This window comes from Taudactylus pleione, unplaced genomic scaffold, assembly GCF_031769625.1.
Source record: "Taudactylus pleione unplaced genomic scaffold, aTauple2 ptg000366l, whole genome shotgun sequence".
NCBI classification, from domain to species: domain Eukaryota; kingdom Metazoa; phylum Chordata; class Amphibia; order Anura; family Myobatrachidae; genus Taudactylus; species Taudactylus pleione.
In genome coordinates this window covers 10526177-10547204 of record NW_028284767.1, presented here as the reverse complement: position 1 = coordinate 10547204, position 21028 = coordinate 10526177, and the positions used below count along the sequence as shown (strand labels likewise).

General features: G+C 41.6%; 1 protein-coding gene across 1 annotated transcript in view; it reads right to left on the bottom strand.

Moving 5' to 3' along the window:
• The window catches only part of LOC148508475 (serine/threonine-protein kinase SBK2-like), a 52321-nt gene extending 31600 nt beyond the window's left edge, over window positions 1-20721 (bottom strand). Inside the window, exon 1 of the mRNA XM_088444492.1 lies at window positions 20680-20721. The gene's annotated coding sequence lies outside the window, so the exon portion shown is untranslated. The remainder of the gene's footprint in view (window positions 1-20679) is intronic.
• Between the last annotated feature and the right edge of the window lie 307 nt (window positions 20722-21028).

The window sequence follows — 21028 nt, the reverse complement described above, 5'->3', positions numbered from 1 at the left end:
AGCAAGGGGAGGGGGTCCTTTCCAGGTGGGGTGTCATTCGGGAGGCTGTCTTTGACAGCTGTCACTGGGGAGGGAGAGATTACAGCCTCCCCATATGAACCAGGGGTGGGGTAAAAACCAGAATGGTCCAGACCATACAGGGAGGCAGTAATCTCTCCCTCCTCGTTGACAGCTGTCAAAGACAGCTACTGAATACCAACCAATCACCATGCAGTTAACGGGTCCTGGGTCAAAAGACCTGGGTTGCCCGTTTCCATTGAGCCTGACCAGGGTTTTACCTACGTAAAACCCTACTTGAGACCTGGGATTTTTTTCTAGGAGCCTTTTCCACTGAGCTGCTACCTGGGTTGACACGGCAATAACCCGGATATTTTGGCCAATGGAAAAGGGGTATGAGACAGATAATTCAGAAAACAGAGAAAAGAAAGACCGTACCAATACTTGCACTCACACAACACTCGCATATAAATAATACAGAGAATTAAAAACAGACAATAACAATATATTGTAAACCGAACTAGACAAAACACAGCACAAAACAAATAGCTCTTATACCACTACTCCTGCAAAACCCTATCAACTAATTAAAGGCAGTAGGCAACCCTATAGAGTGCTCACCTTAAAGTTGATGGCAGTTTGGAACATTTTTGGCTGGTTCTAAACAAACGCACTTTTCCACAAATTGTTGATTATTTCAGTTTAAATAATAAATCCAGTGGTTTGGAGAACAAAATCGCTGATGTGTGGAGATAAGCAGTGATTTCAAGCTCTCCAAATATGTTTGTATAAACTTTCTTTATCAATGGACACAGGGATACATTACAGCATATGGTAAGTATTAAAACAAGAAACAATGTACAGTACTACCAACCAGTTGTTTTTTTTACAATATAAGCAAAAATATGAAAGAAGAGTATAACACAGAAAGATAACAAGACAGAGGGAGAGAATGGGCAAGGGGTGAGGGTAGAGAGGATCTCCAGCTGCCACTGACCCCAAAGCCCAATCTCAGAGTGTAAAGAGAGGCTAGATAGAATGCTGGAAGAAGGTCAACCAGATGGAGCTAACTGAAAGTAGGCAGCAGATTCTTTAAACTCCATCCAACAAAAACATGTGGGGGTCAACTCTGCATTCTTATCAAGCTGTCACGGCTTGGCGTGCGCTTGGACCCGGAGTGGAGTCGGATGAGGAATGAGGACTTGTTTGCTGGTACTTGAAGGCAGCCGGCCATAGGGGAGTATGACTCATGAAGCAGTGGCACGCGACGGGATCAGAACCAGGCTGCGAGACACTGGCGGAACTTAGAGACCCGGGGTAGGCTGGGTATAGCAGGTAGACGGGATCAGGAGACAGGTAGTAACAGGAGCAAACTGCACCAAGGCTGAGAGGGGAGTCTGCAGAAACACACTGGTACTGACACTTTAAATGAGCAAAGGAGCACAGAGAACTAGCTCACAGCATACGCTGTGATAGACGTTGCACTGGCAACTAAAGAGCCTCTGGACAGCCCTTTAGTACCCTCAGGTAGTGCAGGATTGGTTGCTAGCCTCCCCAGCCCAGACTGAACCTGATTGGCCAGAAACGACATGTGACCCAAATCCAAGATGGCCGCGCCCAGTGGTCACAGCATGGAAGCTCTGCCAGTCTCAGCCCCTCTCACCTGCCTCCAGATGGAAGCCCTTGGTCTGCGGAGACTCACAGCACCCAGCGCTATTCTCCAGGAACCTGCACCTCTGCTGGAAACACCAGCGCCGCGATCTCAGCAGCCTGTCACCCCTGGTCGTGACACAAGCATAGATAAGGTGATTGGACAAGGACATGAAAAGTCCAATGGGCAGTGAACTTTCCTATTAAAGGGGTATAACCACCTTGGCTGCATTATTAAAGTGTCCTAGGAGAGACTTTTTGTAAGTGGTTAGCAGGTGGCAAGTAAGATTTAAGTTCCAGAAGTCTGGAGAAGGTGGAAACCCATCACCTAAAACCTCCCTAGTGATTGTAAAAACCTGACAAAACAGTTGGATTTTTGAGCAATTCCACCAAATGTGCCAATGAGTCCCAAGACACTACAATGCCAATAGAAATTGAACATTCCAATATGATTTTATATAAAATACTAGGGCATTTGTATCACCTAGTCAGAACTTGTACTGGGTCTCTAGTACTTGACACTTTGGTGCAGGCAAATAATGAAAAAATCCATTCCCACAGAGCAGGTATAAGTTTTTGTGGATATCCCTCTTCCAAGTCAGTGTGAACTTGGGGGGAACAGACCATGAGTCTTCCACAAGTAGCCTGCAGATCATGGAGAATATATAGTGTGGTAGAACAGATGGACTCAAACCTTTGCCCGATGAGTTACAATTCAGTTTTGTAGTCTTTGAGCTGAATATAGACCCAGTGATCTGAGAGAGATAATACATCTCAAAGAAGGGAGAAGGGATGGATCATTTTACTATAAACCAACTGGCAGACATGTAATGGCTGAAGAATGGATCACTTCTAGAGGGTCTGGGGCACAAGCGTCTGTGTGAGGTACGCATTGTACTCAAGTGTGCATAATTGAGATAGAATATTGAAGATGCTGCATAACTGTCTATGTTTATTCCAATGGAAAAGAGTGGTATTAATCATGGGGTGGACAATGGTTGACAATACTGGAGTCTAAGGTTTGTATCCATTGGGTAAGGACATTTTCCTCTATCGTGATCTATTGCTTTGTTCGAGATCTTTGAAAAAGTCTTGAAGGTGAGGTGAAATGCATTTGTTCCCCCAAAAATGTACTTGCCGTTTCTATCTTTTAATGCATAGTCCCCGCTGATTTGTATAGATCACTTTTTTTGCCATTGGAATTGTTTACTCCTTATTGTCACAAAGCCCGCAAGTGCTCTAGAGTATCATTGTGGAAAGTATGTGACCACCTTACCTGCAGCATTAAACTCCATGGAACACTTACCTTCTTTGCAGATGGACTATCCAGCTCATGGCTAGGTAAGTTTGGGAGTTGTACACATATAACAATGATGTGGGAATAATGGCTCTAAATGATGTTTTTAGTTGGTGTTCTTCAAGTAAGCTTCGTACCTTCTATAGATCCCTAAAATAGAGTCTAAAGAGGATTGTGGAAGAGTCAAAGGCCATCTCTAGGGTCCAATTGAAGTCCCCACTATGGTGATTCCCTGTAGGAATTCTTAGCAGGATCAGTTCTAAAAAAACAACTATGTTCTGAGCTTTTACTTGGCACAGAACGTAGTGTGTGGGATGTTGACTATTTTCTTTTTTTCCTATACTAATAATCTGTTTTTCCATAATTATTTAAATCATTGTTATTTTTGAGAGTCAACAAGCCCTACAGTATATGAGACCTTCTTAGATTATTACTGCCAATACTAATACTGTGCTGCTCTTGTTCAATACATTGATCCATGACAATAGCGGTAAAGTCATCACTCTGGAAATGGCAAACCTGTTTTAGCTGCCAACAAACTAGTTTAAAGAACAGTTAAACACCATATAGAAAGGATGAATTGTGACCTTGCAAATTTCAATTGTAAAGAAGTATAATGGTTCCTATCAATACTTCTCTATGATAAATAACCAGCAAACGGCATTTCTCTTGGCAATCAAATACACTTCTTAACTATGGCTGCTGCAGCACCTCTTTGATTATTATTAGGCAAAAAATGCAATTTCTCAACTATTTACCTAGAAGAATTGATGCTGTTCTGAAGGCAAAGCATTCTTACTTTGCAGCATTTTTTCCATACCAGCCTAAAACTTTTGCACAGTACTGTGTGTCTATATATATATATATATATATATATATATATATATATATATATATATATATATATAAAATAAAAAACAGTGCAGTGGATTTCTGACTTTGTTTATGCGGTTAATTTTTATTAACCTTTTGTGATCATAGCTTTCTCATGCACCCCATGTGCAAACTCGTTTATATTAACCTGTGTCAGCTGTCTTTTTGGTAGTGTGATAGAAGCTATGTCAGGTGACTGCCTTACCTTTAAAAGCCATTAGCTGGCAGGTGAGCTTTAAACCAGGTAACATTTTTTCAGTCTAAACTATGTGATAGCAGCTAACAGGTTTCCATCAGTGTGACGGATAGTGTAGGACCTGCAGAAGGTGGGGTCCCGTGATGTGGGCTGCGGGCTTAAATGCATTGATCAATCCATGAACTAAATCCCCATTATTTATTTACTTATTTATACATCATTGTGAGTGTTTAAACATGGTGAGTGCTGGGTTTTCTGTTTTTATTTATGTAAGCAATGTGGTCACAGGCCACTTGCACCCCAGTCCTGGAAATGGCGAGCGCAGGTCTGCACCCCAAATCTAGGAGTGGCGAGTGCAGTGGATTTCTGACTATATATATATATATATATATATATATATATATATACATATATATATATATATAATATGGGTTGGGCGGGTTCGGATTTTCGAAATCCGAACCCGCCCAATCCAAGCCAGAAACCGAGTCTGGCTCGGGTTTTCCCGCCAGACTCGGTTCCTGGAATGAGGCAAAGCATCATCATCCTGGTGTAGGATTCTCGCAAGACCCGGGATTTCCACATTTCGCGCCTCCCGCCAGTCCTGGAGAGGGTAGTGAGAAGATGTGTCTAGTGTCTGTGGGAAAGTGGCTGCTGTATCAGTCAGTGGTGCTGTGATGCTGTATCAGTCTGGGGGTACCTGCTCTGCTGTATCAGTGCAGTCCAGTGGTGCTGTGCTGCTGTATCAGTCTGGGGGTACCTGCTCTGCTGTGTCAGTCCAGTCCAGTGGTGCCTAGCTGCTGTATTAGTCTGGGGGTGACCTGCTCTGCTGTATCAGTCCAGTCCAGTGGTGCTGTGCTGCTGCTGTATCAGTCTGGGGATGACCTGCTCTGCTGTATCAGTCCAGTCCAGTGGTGCTGTCCTGTGCTGTATATACTATATTCAGTCCCAATTATTTTTACAGGGGCTGCCCTGTGTGGTGTAGGGGTACGCTGCCCTTCATCAAAATAATTTTACAGGTGCTGCCCTGTGTGGTGTAGGGGTACGTTGCCCTTCATGCAAATAATTTTACAGGGGCTGCCCTGTGTGGTGTAGGGGTACATTGCCCTTTATAAAAATATTTTTTACAGGGGCTGCCCTGTGTAATGTACTGGTACGTTGCCCTTCATACAAATAATTGTACAGGGCCTGCCCTGTGTGGTGTAGGGGTACGCTGCCCTTCATACAAATAATTTTACAGGGGCTGCCCTGTGTGGTGTAGGGGTATGCAGGCCTTCAAAAACAAAAAAAATATTTTTACAGGGGCTGCCCTGTGTGGTGTAGGGGTACGTTGCCCTTCATACAAATAATTTTACTGGGGCTGCCCTGTGTGGTGTAGGGATACGTTGCCCTTCATACAAATAATTTTACAGGGGCTGCCCTGTGTGGTGTAGGGGTATGCAGCCCTTCATACAAATTATTTTACAGGGGCTGCCCTGTGTGGTGTAGGGGTATGCAGGCCTTCATAAAAAAAATTATTTTTACTGGGGCTGCCCTGTGTGGTGTAGGGGTACGTTGCCCTTCATACAAATAATTTTACAGGGGCTGCCCTGTGTGGTATAGGGGTATGTTGCCCTTCATACAAATAATTTTACAGGGGCTGCCCTGTGTGGTGTAGGGGTATGCTGCTCTTAATACAAATAATTTTACAGGGGCTGCCCTGTGTGGTGTAGGGGTATGCTGCCCTTCATACAAATAATTTTTACAGGGGTGATTCACTCCATAAAAATGTGGAGGATAAAATAGGGAAAGATCAAGAGCCACTTCCTCCTAGTGCTGAAGCTGCTGCCACTAGTCATGACATAGATGATGAAATGCCCAATGTCATAGTAGAGGGCATGTAATATCCAAACAGACAAAGTTCAGTAAAATGACCCAAAAAATAAATTTAAATCATCTGAGGAGAAACGTAAACTTGCCAGTATGCTATTTACGACACGGAGTGGCAAGGAACGGCTAAGGTCCTGGCCTATGTTCATGACTAGTGGTTCAGCTTCACATGAAAAGAGTTAAGCTGGCAAAAGCACAGCAAAGAACTATGCATTCTAAGAAAATATCACAAATCCCCAAGGAGAGTCCACGTGTGTCGGCGGTTGCGATGCCTGACCTTCCCAACACTGGACAGGAAGAGGCGGCACCTTCCACCATTTGCCCTCTGTAAGTGCTGAAAGGAGCACCCACAGTCCAGTTGCTGATTTTCAAATTGAAGATATCACTGTTGAAGTACAACGGATGAGGATAATGCTGTATCTGGCGCTGAGAAGGAAGTTGACGAGGAGGATTCTGATGGTGATGTGGTTTGTTTAAATCAGGCCCCGGGAGTGACAGTTGTTGTCCGTGGGATGAAAAAGCCCATCATGCCTGGAAAGAAGACTAAAAAATCCACCTCTTCGGTCTGGAAATATATCTATCCAAATCCGGGCAACAACTGTCTTGCCATATGGAGATTATGTAAAGGTGTAATAAGTAGGGGTAAGGACGTTTACCACCTAGGAACATCCTCCCTACAGCGCATTCATAAAAAGTTACTGTCAAGTTCAGAAACTGTGGCTAAGACCGTAAGCAGTCCAGGGACACCTAAATCCCTTTGTCTGTTGTATCCAAGTGCCTGAAAACCACACCAGCAACTCCCTCCTCGTCAATTTCCTCCTCAATCAGGATCGGAAGTATTTCTGCAGCCATGTCACTGGCATGACTGACTCCTCTCCTATCCGGGATTCCTCTGGAGGATCCTGCATTGCTACAGCAGCGTCACCATCTCAAAAACACCAGCTCATTCCAAGGCAGGCTACGTTGTGTATCACCGGTTTCAGTAAGAGGCACATCGCCGCCAACCTCTTAGAGAAACTGAGGGAAATCATCGCCCAATGGCTTACCCCACTTAGACTCTCCTGGGGATTTGTGATATCTGACAACGCCACCAATATTGTGTGGGCATTACATCTGGGCAAATTCCAGCATGTCCCATGTTTTGCTGACACAATAAATATGGTGGTGCAGAATTTTTTGAAAAACGTCAGGGGAGTGTAGAAAATGCTTTGGGTGACCCAAAAAATTTCGGGGCACTTTTGCCATTCAGCGACTGCATGCCAAAGACTGGAGCAAGAGGTTGTAACGCGGTGGAACTCAACCCTCTATATGCTTCAGAGGATGGAGGAGCAGCAAAAGGCCATTCAAGCCTATACATCCACCCATGACATAGGAAAAGGAGGGGCTATGCACCTGACTCAAGTGCAGTGGAGAATGATTTCCATGTTGTGCAAGGTTCTCCAGCCCTTCGAACTTGCCACACGTGAAGTCAGTTCAGACACTGCCAGCTTGAGTCAGGTCATTCAAGTAAAGAAGGAGCTAAGGCCCTCATTCAGAGCCGTACGCTCTGAGCAGAGCGCACGCTATGAATGAGGGCCGCAGCTATGCGAGCGGCCAGGTGGCCGCTCCATTTTCATGGAGGAGGGCACTGATTCAGAGCGAGCGCTCTGGTTAGAGCGTTCGGCTCTGAATCAGGCCCTTGGTTTTTTATATGATGACCCAGACAGAGTGCCAATGGCTGAAGCTAGTCATTAAGACAAGGGCAGAAAGCAGTGGAGAATTATTGCACCAAGTTTCGCAAGTAGTCTGTTGATTGCAGGTGGAACGAACCTGCACTCCGTAGTCAATTTAGTCTCAGCCTCTCTGACCAAATCAAAGACATACTTGTTCAGTACCCTGCTCCTGAACATCTGGATTCTTTAATGCATCTGGCCATCCATATTGACCATCGACTCCGGGAGCATAGACTGGAGAAAGACTTGTCTGTCCTCTCTCCATGATCTCCAGTTTGGGTGACTCTTTCTGATCAGTAAGAGCCCATGCAGCTAGGGGCCTTCCATCTTTCTTCCAAGGAAATGCAAAGAAGGTGATCACTGGGGTTGTCTTTACTGTGGTGGTAAAGGACATACTGCATATGCTTGCCCAATGAAGTCGGGAAAAGGCAAGTCTAGATGTTCAGGGAAAGTCACATCTAGGCTTTCCATCTGTCTCTCCCAGTAATTCAGTCCTCATTCCTTTAGTTATCCAAGTTCTTGATAGAGAAATAAGCATATCTGCCTTCCTGGACAGTGGTTCTGCAAACAATTTCTTGGACATTTCATTCTTTAACTCATTAGGTTTGGTTCCTGAGTCCTTACCTCAATCTGTCTCTGTCGGCCTGGATGGTAACCTAATTTCCCAAGGAGTAGTCAACTCCCGCTCTTTGCCTATCTGACTCTCTATTGGAACTTTACATTTGTTCCTGTTGTTTCATTGTCCATTGGCACCTGTCACCCTGGGACTGTCATTGCTTAGGATCCACAATCCTGTCATTAACTGGCAGTCGGGTGAAGTGCTGCAGTGAGGGTCCACCTGTTACTCTCAAGGTCTTGCTCTACCAGTTCGAGTAGCTGCTGTTGTGCAGATGGAGCCCTCATCTGCCATTTCTGCTCCTTATAGGGACCTCGATGACATTTTTCCTATGAAAAAAGTGGATACCCTGCCTCCACACCATCCATATGATTGTGCCATCGAACTACAGCCAGAAGCAAAACTTCCGAAAGGCAGACTATATACTTTGTTTCTACCTGAGAGTCAATCAATGCAGGAGTACATTCAAGAGGCTCTTCAGAAGGGATTCATTCATCCATCCAAATTTCCAGTTGGAGCTGTTTTTTTCTTTGTGCAGAAGAAAGACGGATCACTTAGACTGTATTGATTTCCCGGCCCTAAATAACATCACCATAAAGAACTCTTATCCATTGCACTTAATTTCAGTTCTTTTTGACCAACTTTGTGAGACATCCATTTTTTTTTAAATGGACCTGCGAGTGGCCTATAATCTGATCTGGATTAAAGAGGGTGATGAGTGGAAGACGGCCTTCAATACTTATTCTGGTCATTATGAATATTTTGTCATGCCTTTTTGGTCTATCAAATGCTCCTGCCATCTCTCAGGACTTCATTAACGATGTATTGAGAGAATTCCTTGGAGTCTTTGCCATCATGTATTTAGATGACATTCTCATCTATTCTAAATCCCTGGAGCAACATCGCCACCATGTAAAACAAGTCTTATGGAAACTCCAAGAGAACAACCTATATGTGAAACTGGAAAAGTGTCAGTTTGAGGGGAAGGAGGTCTCTTTTTTGGGATGTCATCTCTGCCCAGGGATTCTTTATGGACTCTAGTAAAGTCAAAGCCATCTCTGACTGGGTTCAACCATCCACATTCAAGGCTATCCAACGCTTCCTGGGTTTTGCAAACTATTATCGCAGATTTATCTAGTCATTTTCTTCTATTGTCGCACCTATTGTGGAGTTGGCTAAAAAAGGAGCGGATACAGCTAACTAGTATGTCAAGGCCATACAGGCTTCTAATTCTCTGAAGCCTGCGTTCATCACTGCTCCTGTTCTCCATTTTCTGAATCCAGATCTTCCATTTATAGTGGAAGTGGATGCCTCCGAAGTTGGTGTTGGTTTCCTATCTTATCACAAAAGGACCCCCGGTATAAGAAGTTCCATCCATGTTCATTTTTCTCACGCAAATTTGCTGCAGTGAAAAGGAATTACGATGTCGGTAATCGAGAGCTGTTAGCCATCAAGTGGGCTTTCGAAGATTGGAGGCACTAGTTGGAAGGAGCTAAACATCAAATTACTGTCTTGACCAATCATAAGAACTTATCCTATATTGAAAGTGCTAAAAGATTGACAAGCACATTGGGCACTCTTTTTTACTAGTTTCAATTACGTTATTTCTTATAGGCCTGGTTCCAAAAATCTCAAGCCAGATACTCTTTCACGAAGCTTCCAACCCACTCTACCTTCTACTCCTTCTGCTTCTCATATTCATTTGTCCTTGACTAGGAATCTAGCTAATACTCTCTATTCCTATCAGTCTGAAGCTCCTTTGGGAAAGCTGTTGGGATAACTCTTTGTCCCTGAGAGATTTCGGAAAGCAGTTCTTACAACTTTTGTTCAGCGAAAGCCCTTGGTCACCTGGGTATCTGCAAGACTGCTGTATTACTCTCCTGCTCAGTATGGTGTCCATCTTTGTTCCAAGGCGAGCTCAGAGAGGACAGCTCAGGGAGGACAGAAACCTCCCGTGGAGCAGAAGGGCATAAGCTTGGGATGCTTGGGAATTTGTCAGCCTGTGATGTTTGTGCCCATAATAAACTATTCATACTGCTCCTTCTGGCCTTCTTCTTCCCCTCTCAGTGTCATCTAAACTTTGGACTCATATTGCAATGGATTTTATTGTTGATCTACCTTCTGCTTCACGGTGTTCGGTCATTTGGACAGTTGTTGACAGTTTCAGTAAAATGGATCATTTTATTCCACTCTCCAAACTGCCTTCTGCCAAAGAGTTATCTGTTTTGTTCATCCAACACATTTTCATACTTCATGATTTACCTGTGGACATTGTTTCAGATAAAGGAACTCAATTTGTGGCTCATTTTTGGAAGAGCTTCTGTTCTTCTCTTGGCATCAGCCTCAGTTTGTCTTCAGGATACCATCCTCAGTCCAATGGACAGACTGAACGGGTCAATCAGTCCTTGGAGTAATATCTCCGGTGTTTTATCTCCAAATATCAAAATTATTAGGTTTCTCATTAACCATTGGCGGAATTTGCATTCAATAATTCTTGTCATTTTTCATCTACCATTTCTCCATTTTTTTTAAAAAATTCCGGACTGCATCCTAGAACTAATTCTTTGAGACCATCTTTGGAAGAACTTTTTTCACGCCAGTCTCTAGGCTCCGTTTGGTTTGGAAGAAGGTTAGGAAGTGTCTTCTCAAAGCATCTTTTCATTCCAAAGCATTGTCTGATCACCATCGCAAACCATGCAAGTTCAAGGTTGGAGATCTGGATTGGCTGTCTTCAAAGAACATCAACATTCACAAAAGTTGGGTCCTAGATTTATTGGTCCCTTCAGAATCATATCTCAGATAATTCCGGTTGCCTTTCGGCTGAAGTTACCCAACACACTGAAGATTAAATATACTTTCCATTGATCTTTACTTAAAATTTTTTTTTCCTCTGCCAGGTTCAGTTCCAGACGTCCAGCTAGACCTTCTCCTATTCTTGTCCATGGTCATCAAGAAAACATTGTGGAGAAGATTTTGGATTCCAGATTCTCATGGGGAGGTCTACAGTTTTTGGTCCATTGGAGTGGATACGGGCCGGAGGAGCAATCTTGGGTCTCTGAAAAACCGTTGCATGCTCCTGCCTTGAAAAGGATTTTTGAGACTTTTCCTGATGAGCCCGGTTCTAGAAGCAGTCACGGAGTCTTCTGGCTGCAGGTGAATAAGTAAAGTGAGCCGTGTCAACGGGAACGCAGTAAGGCATACCCAACACCTATGCGTTTCAACTTCTCAAGGACATCTTTTTCAAGATGAGCCAGAAGACTCCGTGACCGCTTGTCAGTCAAACTCGGCTATGAGTGATACATTAACTCACCTTCTGTTCACAAGCAAGAGCTGAGCTCAGAGCTTACTGGGAGATCCAAATTACCCCCATAACCGCACTGCAGAGCAGCACACCAGCACGAGACGGGACTTCTTCTTGCGGTCTCGAGCAGACAATTAAGGAGTCTGCTTCCAACACCTTGACAGCTGAAGCTGTAACAGATGCGGAATGGGGCTCCCACCATCGCTGAATACACAGCCTCAGGAGCACACAAACGACAGTTGCCTGTACTAGACGCTCCCCGCTGGCCGGGTTGAGCACACTTCCATCTGGGTAACAAAGTATATCACACACCACCCCCAACTATATGCTCTTAATACGGGACAGGAGTCTGCAGGTAATAACAATTGCTGAAAGGATACTTTCTACTCATTGTATGGGTCTATCAACCTTTTTACTAATTATTCAGTGACTTTGATAAAAAGACTGTATCCCACTTTCTCGGAGGAAAGAAACTACTTAATATTGAGCAATATGCAGGGATCACGCAATGAATGCTACATGTTCAAATAAGTAACAAAATCTCTTAAGATTAATATAATTTAATTTATGTTTTTTATTGTCTTTTTTATGATAATTGCGGAAGACAGAAGGGGGCTAGCTGGGGAGACAGAACGGGGGCTGGCTGGGGAGACAGAACGGGGGCTGGCTGGGGAGACAGAACGGGGGCTGGCTGGGGAGACAGAATGGGGGCTGGCTGGGGAGACAAAATGGGGGCTGGCTGGAACTGGAGAGACGCTGCAGGGCTGGAGTCACAGAAACATCGGGGGTGGGGGGGCCCTGTCTATTTTGTCAGTCCCGGGCCCCACAATTTCTGATGGCAGCCCTGCTTACACACATCCAAGATCTGTTTAATGGCAAATAGAATAGTCAAACAATGTTACAAGGTCAGGCAAATGGCAGGCAGAATATTCATACTGACATAAGGCAATCCACTAGCACGGCAGAGCTATACAATATCAGACAGAGAGAATGCTGTAACCAGCAGTGTGTAAGTGCCACTGACCTTAAGCACATGATCACCAATAACAGATCTATCTCAGCCCTGCAACTAACGATGATGGATATGTGCCAGTGACAGGAATGACATGATGCAATTAAGTCAGGGAGAAGTGGAATTACTGAGATTAGTAATGCTCCTGTCTCTGAACCTGACACAACTATATTTAAGATATACCATCTTGGATGTCCTCTATGGAGATCTAAACATTGGGACAGACTTCTCCTTAAATGTAGGTTTTATCCTTAAATCTATTAGATGATTTTACTGTTTTGATGTAAAATGCTTGCAGACAATTTATATTAGTAATCATTTTGAATTTAAAAAATTCCAAGTATTATTTCTTAGATTTAATAACTTTTAAAAACATTTTTTTTGTATAGACCAAGGTATATATTTAGTGCTGCCAGTAATCTTTCTCTCTTGAGCGTAAACCGTTTCATGGAGATCATACTCACCTAATAATAGAGCCTATACATGCACAGCACTCGCACACACAATACTTAGATCTAGGAAATTTAGATAATTATGCCTAGTGCCCAGGGCCGGATTAAGGTCTGTGGGGGCCCCTGGGCAACAAACATGTGGTGGCCCCTATTAAATGTGACAAACTGGGGGTATGCAGAACGGGAACCTTATGCAGAGCCCCCAGTAGTGCCAGTGCCCACAGTGGTAGTGCCCTGTATGCAGTGCACCCAGTTGTAGTGCCCCTTATGCAGTGCCCAAACGCAATACTCCCATTAGTAGTGCCCCTGTAGTAATGCCCTCTGTATAAATGCCCCCAGTAGTAATACCCCTGTAGTTGTGCCCCAAATAGTAATGCCCCCCAGTAGTAATTGGGCGTGTACCCAATAGTAATGCCCTAGTAGTAATGCCCCCTGTATAAATCCCCCAGTAGTAATACCCATGTAGTTGTGCCCCCAATAGTAATGCCCCCAGTAGTCATTCCCCCTGTAGTAGAGCCCTCTGTAGAAATGCCCCCTCTATTAGTGCCTCCAATACTAATGCTGCCTCTCTAGTAGAGCCCCCAATAGTAATGCCCCCTGATTAATGCCCCCAGTAGTAATGCCTCCCCCTCTGAGTAATGCCCCCTCCCCAGTAATAATGCCTCCCTCCGAATAATGCCCCCAGGAGTAATCCCCCCCAGTAATGCCCCCAGTAGTAATGCCTCTCCCCTCCTCGAGTAATGCCCCAGTAGTAATGCTCCCCCCCGAGTACTGCCCCACCGCCAGTAATGCCCCCAGTAGACCGCTTGCACTAAAAAAAATAAAAATAAAGTTCATACTTACCTTAAGCTAAGCCCCGCATCCACTGCAATCCGCTCGGCTGCTCCTCTGCACTACGGGAGAGACATCATGACGTCTCTCCCATAGTGCACTGCATGAGCCGGAAACTGGGGCTCAAGCCTCCGACTCCGGGTGCTGCTGCGGGGAAGAAGCTGGGCGCCCGCTGGCTACAGCATGCTCCTGGCAAATGGAGCCTCCCTGTGGCCCCGGGGTTAGGCTGGCCGGAGGAGGCGGAACTGGTTCCGTCTCCTCCGGTCCACTTTAACCCCAATGGGTGTGGGGTCGCAGGGATAATCGCCCCTGTCGCCTCCCCGTTAATTCGGCCCTGCTAGTGCCATCGTAGAATTAGCTGTTTGAAACCCTTAGTGTATTTTCCATTTTCATGGTCTTCTTTACACCATGGCAGACACAATGCATTAAACACAATGTTGAAATTTAGGGGATTTAAGAACAAATGCATAAATAATGAAGAAATGCACTGATAAGTGCTGCATGCAGTAGTCCTTAGGCTATGTCAGTGGTTCCCACACTGTGCGCCGTGGCACCCTGGGGTGCCTTGGGACACTTGCAGGGGTGCCTCAGGCTGGTGGTCCAGCACCAAATCAAATTATTTATGGTCAATGTAATGTAAATATGTAGACAAACAGAAGCACACCCCTGTCCACCACCACATAAATGAACCTAAAGATGACAGGTCAGCACAATTTACTTCACTTTACTACTTTACTAAAATTTTTTCTGAATTTCTCAATAACAAACTTTTGGCTTAGGGGTGCATTGAAAACAATGCTGATACACTAGGGCGCCGTGATACAAAAAAGTTTGGGAACCACTGGGCTATGTGATTACAGCAAATTCAATCATTTAAAAAAAATTAGTGTGTAAATTAACGGAGGGGGACTTAACCAGGAGATATCAGTGATATCTCCTGTGTAAAGATACTTCATGAATACTAAAATAACGGTATTTAAAAAAAAGTCCTTAAAAACGATATTTTAGTGTTGATGAATAGGCCTATTAATCCTTATATTTACAAGCCACGAATGAGCAATCTCAGAAATTAATGCTGTATCTAAATTTTTAGCAAATTTAATATTCTACACCAATCAGTTTTTCATCCAGGCATGTTACTAAAGGGAAAAGTGAAAACAAGAGTGCACTTATTAACCCTAGACAAAAAGAGAGAAAAGTTTGTCTCCACCCAGTCACCACCAGGAATGTCCATAGTTTTCCCTAGGCAGGTATGAAATCAGCAGGCCCGTACAAAAAAGCAAATTTTGTGCATAAACTCAGGATAACGCATGAGCCGAAGGAGTTTTTAGAAAGTTTTGAGCATGCACAGTAGCAATTAATTACTCAACTACTTGAACATTGGCATTGCATGTACTTGGCGTGTACCTCTGACGCCCACAATTTATTTTCCCCAAACAGTATTATCCACTATTGGGTTAATTTGAGAGGTGCCATTAGTTATAGCAGATATAAAACTCTTCATTTTCAAATACAATTACACATAGAACAAAAAAATTATCTAAAAGGGAAAAAAAGTGAATTCAACCAATCACAGATGAAAGTAAAAAAGTGTACAATTATACAGTGATTAAAAATTAAAATGTACCTATATCTAACCTAAGAAAACAATAGTAAAGTACCTTTTAAGTCAAATAAATATTTCAACACAGAGGGGAAATAGTGTGGTTTTATATTACACAAACAGCATTCTCTCAAGTAATAATAATCCACAAGGCAGAAATTAGTAAAGGTGGGTATCCACTAGATTATATGCTCCATGAGCCATATCATCTAGTGTTTCCCCAGCAGTGATGTGCTCAATGTCATTAGCAACATTGAGCACCCACACTGAACAAAATATATCGTTTAGTGATATCACCCTCTCTCATACCCGTACTTGCAGAACCTGACAATATCGTCAGGTTGCCCTGCAAGTACAGGCAATGACAGATGTCGTCAACGACCAGCGGGAGCGTGCATCGCTGGTCATTGACGGCATATCCACTGCTCGATATTGTGGACGATGAACGATAACGTTATCGAGTCCTGCAGTTAGATTTATAGCAGTGTAAATCCTTACATTTTCTTTGTTCAAACAGCTGTGCCACCACAGAGAAAAATGAAAAAAATTAAAATTGCATTTAATAGGAAAATTTTTTAAAAGGGTATTTATTTACACAATCTGTCTTGTAGAATAAGCAGTATCTCATGTTGATTTAACTCTACTTAGTCAAAAGCCACTTAGTCCAGCACATGACAAATGAGCAACTCAGGAATGAATACTCCAGCTGATTTTACATTAGGTGTAAATCCTTAGTTATTCCTTTTTCAGCTGTTCTACCACAGAGTGTAAAAAGTGTGTCTCTTAACCAGTGCTTTTAACGAACAAGTGCCTATAAGCTTTGCGTTCAAAATAAAAGTATTAATTCAGGTTTGTCATGTGACGGCTATCATAAACAATTATACTTATTTTCAATTATAAATAAAAATTGAAAAAGAAAAAATAATTTTCTCTGCATCAGTGATTTTTAACTATCCAGCTATAAACAGCAATGATGAAACGAGTTGTTTTTGACAAAGACAAACATTTTCACCTATTTTAATAATCACATAATTTTACTACGTTTACAAAATATAACAATAAGAGAAAAACCATTTGGAGATGTCAAGAATCATTAAATAAGAGGAACAATCAAGCAAAGGTTATATATTATAGAATTACATTTTAAATCACATAAATATTGGAAAGGATGATGCTAACCCTGAATAGACAAAGTAATTGACCCCAGCAAGAAAAGCGAGACAAAAGCAGAAAGCAACGGGAAGCCAGATGATCAAGAGAAGGCAAGATCAAGTGACCGAGAAGAAAGGGGAAGTTGAAAAGAAAAGACAGAAAGAGTTAGGGCACTCAAGGAAGGAGGAGATGGGAGGGGGGAGGGAGGGGTGGAAGCAGGCCAAGGGGGATAAAGGAGATGACTTAGGTCGGGGATGAAATATCAACCAGTTACACAAGACTAGGAAGAGTCTTGTTGTGATATGAGTACCAGGGGGACCAAACTGAGTCAAACCTGTCCACTGTATTGTTTTTAATATTTTCACATATTTAAAAGACCTATTCTCAAGCGGTAACAGTACCAACTATTTGTGAGTGTCTGCTGATCTTGATTTAATTTAAAAGAACAGATATTATTTGTAATGAACAGGGAATAGAGATCACAACGTGGCAATTCGTGACTAGAGTTTCATCCAAATGTTTATTTTAGCAGAGTTACACAGCTACTGAAGGAGTTTTTGAAGTTCAAAATGTAAGTAGCTTAGAAGGAAAAGAAAGCTGAAGATCAAAGGAGAATGTTTAAAAAATGTTTTTAAGAAAGACTGTTGTAAGTACAGTAAATATTGCATGAAAAAACAAATTGCCATATGGTATTTCACAAGGAATGGAGTACTTTACTGTAAGGGTTATTCAGTTCTGATATTCCTTATCCCATAAAGTGGTAGCAAATTCACTAACTGGATTTAAAAATGGATTGGATCCCTTTCTTAACAAAATATCTGAAGCTACAATTAGCAGAGGACATTGAGGGTCCATTATTCTTGGAGATCTATGAGATTGCCTTGTTTGGAGTCAGGAATGATGTTTTTCCTTTCTAATGGTGCATACACACGGTCAGACTTGCTAGATCAACGATGACCGATTTGAGCGATTTTACCAATGATCTCATGAACGATGAACGATTTCTAAACAGTATTTAAATGAATGAAATCGTCCAAATCTGACTGCAAACACAGTCAATTTCAGATATCGTTATCTGACATGCGGGCACGCGCATCGTTAATCGATGCATGTCAAACATGTAAACGATATGAACGACGTAATGATTTTTACAATCGTTATCGTTCATATCTTCCATAAAATCTGACTGTGTGTACCCTCCATAAGGCTAAATTGACAACACAATCATCATTTCTGAATAGAATCTGGTTTAACTAAAGGTCAAAAACAACAGAGTGGTGAACAAACACTTAACTTTCTACATGATGGCTGTTATAAACAGACAAGTTAATTTAATAAATAAGTTCCTATAAAATAAAATGAAGGGCTTTAAAGGAAAACTGTTCTAAAACCTACTTTTAATATGTTGTGAAAATGGTTATTAGGAAATACTTTTCTCTTGCTTGTTTATTATTACTTTGTCCATTGGCATGTTTCTTAATCAGAGGTTAAACCTATTCATGGATATCACTACATACAGTACAGTGCCAAGCTGTAAAACATGATAAGAGAGAAATGTCATGGCAAATCCTTAAAGGTTGTATTTAGTGACATGGTGGATGTCATATACATGTGCCTTAACTCATATTAATCATTCAGATCGGTTACCTCTTACAATAATTAAAGAAAATATAAATTATACATATTTTATTTCTTTAATATAAACTTGTTCAGATTTTTGTACATACATGTAACATAATTATCAATAGCTATTATTACTTACATTTATCTAAATGTAAGAATTCTCTAACTGGTTTGATTCTGATTTTAGGAATGTAAATCCTTAAATCGATGGCCATCCAATAATTACTTTTCTCACTATGCTTTTTGTGTTGATTTAATGAATTTTTTTTTTTTAAAGAACACAATGTAGTGCATCATTGCACACCGCAAAATGCCTTGTTTTTGCATTGGTGCTTTTGGATAGTGTGACCCTAGTATTGCAAGGTACATTCTTCCCCTTCATGCATGGGAGATGACTTTGCAACAATGCCGAGTGTGGAGAGGCACAAAATTCTGGAGAGATGCAAAACATGAACATCACATTTGACTCTGAATGGATGCTGCATGCATGCGCGCGACATCCCTTCAGTGACGGAGAGGGCTGGGGGAAGCCCAGCTAGTGAGGCTCCCCCCAGCCTGACATTATTTGGAGGCGGACACGCCTTCTAATAACGTCATGCAGGGGGCGTGGCCTATGGTAATCAGGCCACGCCCCCATTGTCAGTCGCATGCGAAGATAGGGTGCACTGTAGGGGGCCGGTACAGGGTGCTCCGACCCCTGGAGCCAGCCCTGGTTGTTGCAACGTCCTTCCACAACCCATGGCAAGGACAGTCAACACAATGCATATCGTCATCTCATTACACACTTGCTCCACAATAAGTAAATCTCGTCTCTGCACTGCTCCATAAAACAAGGTGCAGCCACTTCGGAATTCAGTAAGAACGCCTTCACTCCAACTAACTCATCCCATCTTTCTGATCAAACTGCTGCATCCCCTCAAATCCAGCAATCGTGGTTTGTAAACTTCTGTGTCTTTTGTCTTGTGCAAATTTATGTGCAAGTCGATCCATTGCCATGCTTCAAAAATTTACACCAGTGCTCAAAAATTTCATGTACAGTAAGTTTTTGTATTTGTTTTCATTGCAATTTTTTTCAGTAGCAGTCACACAGTGGCCAACAAAAATAACTTCCAGGGACACTTTGCTGCTGAGCTACATCATCTGTACATGTTACATGAAACACAATGGCATGAGTCTTGGCGCACCACAATCCTGTCATTGCCTGTTGGCTGTAACTACCTAGAATATACTTTTTTCTTTATAAAAACACAGCTTTTTAATAAATACTAATGTAGAAGCATAGAAAATAAGACCATATGGTGGTAATTGTACCTAATATGCAATGAAAGAGGGACAGGGAGAAAGATCATTTCCAAGGACACATTTATAAAAATCAGGAACTGCCATAATAAATTAGGGTCAGTTGAAAATTATATTTGTGGCAGAGTTATTTTTTCTTCTCACTTAAATACAAATACAAATAAAAAGCAGAGAAAAACAACTAAAACAAAGAAAAAGAGGTAAGAACAGCAAAAGTAAGCCATTATAACATATACAAATACTTGTATATCCAGACTCTTATAGTACATTTATTTTACCAGATCCATTTTATTCTAAAAATAAACTAAGATAAACTATAGAAAAGTAACATCCTCTGTTTTGTTTGCTTTCATTATTTTTTTTATTAATGGTTTTATTATAAATGCAACTGAATCTGAATAAACCATCACAATAATCACAATATGACCTTGATAAATAAATTGTCAGGCTTATTTAAGAAGCAAAGTGCTATGTTGTACTATATTAGTTATTGACAGCATCAGAAGAAAAGCAGTACTGAAGTAGCAGTAAAGTGATACTCTTATTGGCTAACTAGATAGATTTAAGTTGTAATCTTGAAACTACTTAGCGTAAGTCACTTCATTAGGAAAAAACATGATCCTAGTGGTCTAGTATCTATGAAGAGTGTCATGTTCATTTTATGTTATGCCCATGTAATGTATTTAGTGAAATGCTAGTACAAAACTACTCTTTGAGCATGTTAGTTGTTTGAACAAAATCTAGATTTAACTACAACTAAAGCTTTTGAATCAGATTTTTTCATCAAGTTATTTTATATTTTTGGTTTGCAGTAGATTGTGCTAATGATTAGGTTATTCAGTGCTTAACAATATTTGCAATTAAATTGGTGTTGTTTATTTAAATGCAATATACAGTTTATTTACTAACATTGCATTTAAATATACAATTTTTACTTAACTGTATCAAACAATTCAACTCTTTAATTGCCTAAATTATACAAGGCAGATACATACTATGTGGCTGAGTGCACACTTTGCATCTAAATGTAATGTTATGAAATGAGTAATAATCTGATCTTCCAGCATCTCTACAAAGGCATATTTAATTTTTTAATTGTTTACTTCCCCAACCCATCATAGTAGATAACTTTGAAATAGTAATGTGTTTACCCAAAATTATATTTGGAAAATATTGTTGCCTCTGCATTTTCTCACCTTTTCACACGCAGAGCAGACTGTGCTTGGCTTGTGCTGCTGAGAGACTGCTTCTGAAAGTGACTTCACTCTATCTTTCTAACTGTACATTCTGTATGGCTGCCAGATTCACTGACCAGCACTACTACTGCCAATGAGCTGAAGAGATGTTGAGTCTCAGTTTCTATTACATACATGCCATGTTAACTATTTGATTGCTTTTGATATTCATTAATAAACAAGGTATAATTGACCATTTTATGACATTATCTATAAAATATTTGTCAGAAAAAAATATACATTTTCTGGGCAAACTGCTGCTTACTCTACAATACATCAATAGTGGTTATATAGTATAGAATATTGTCAG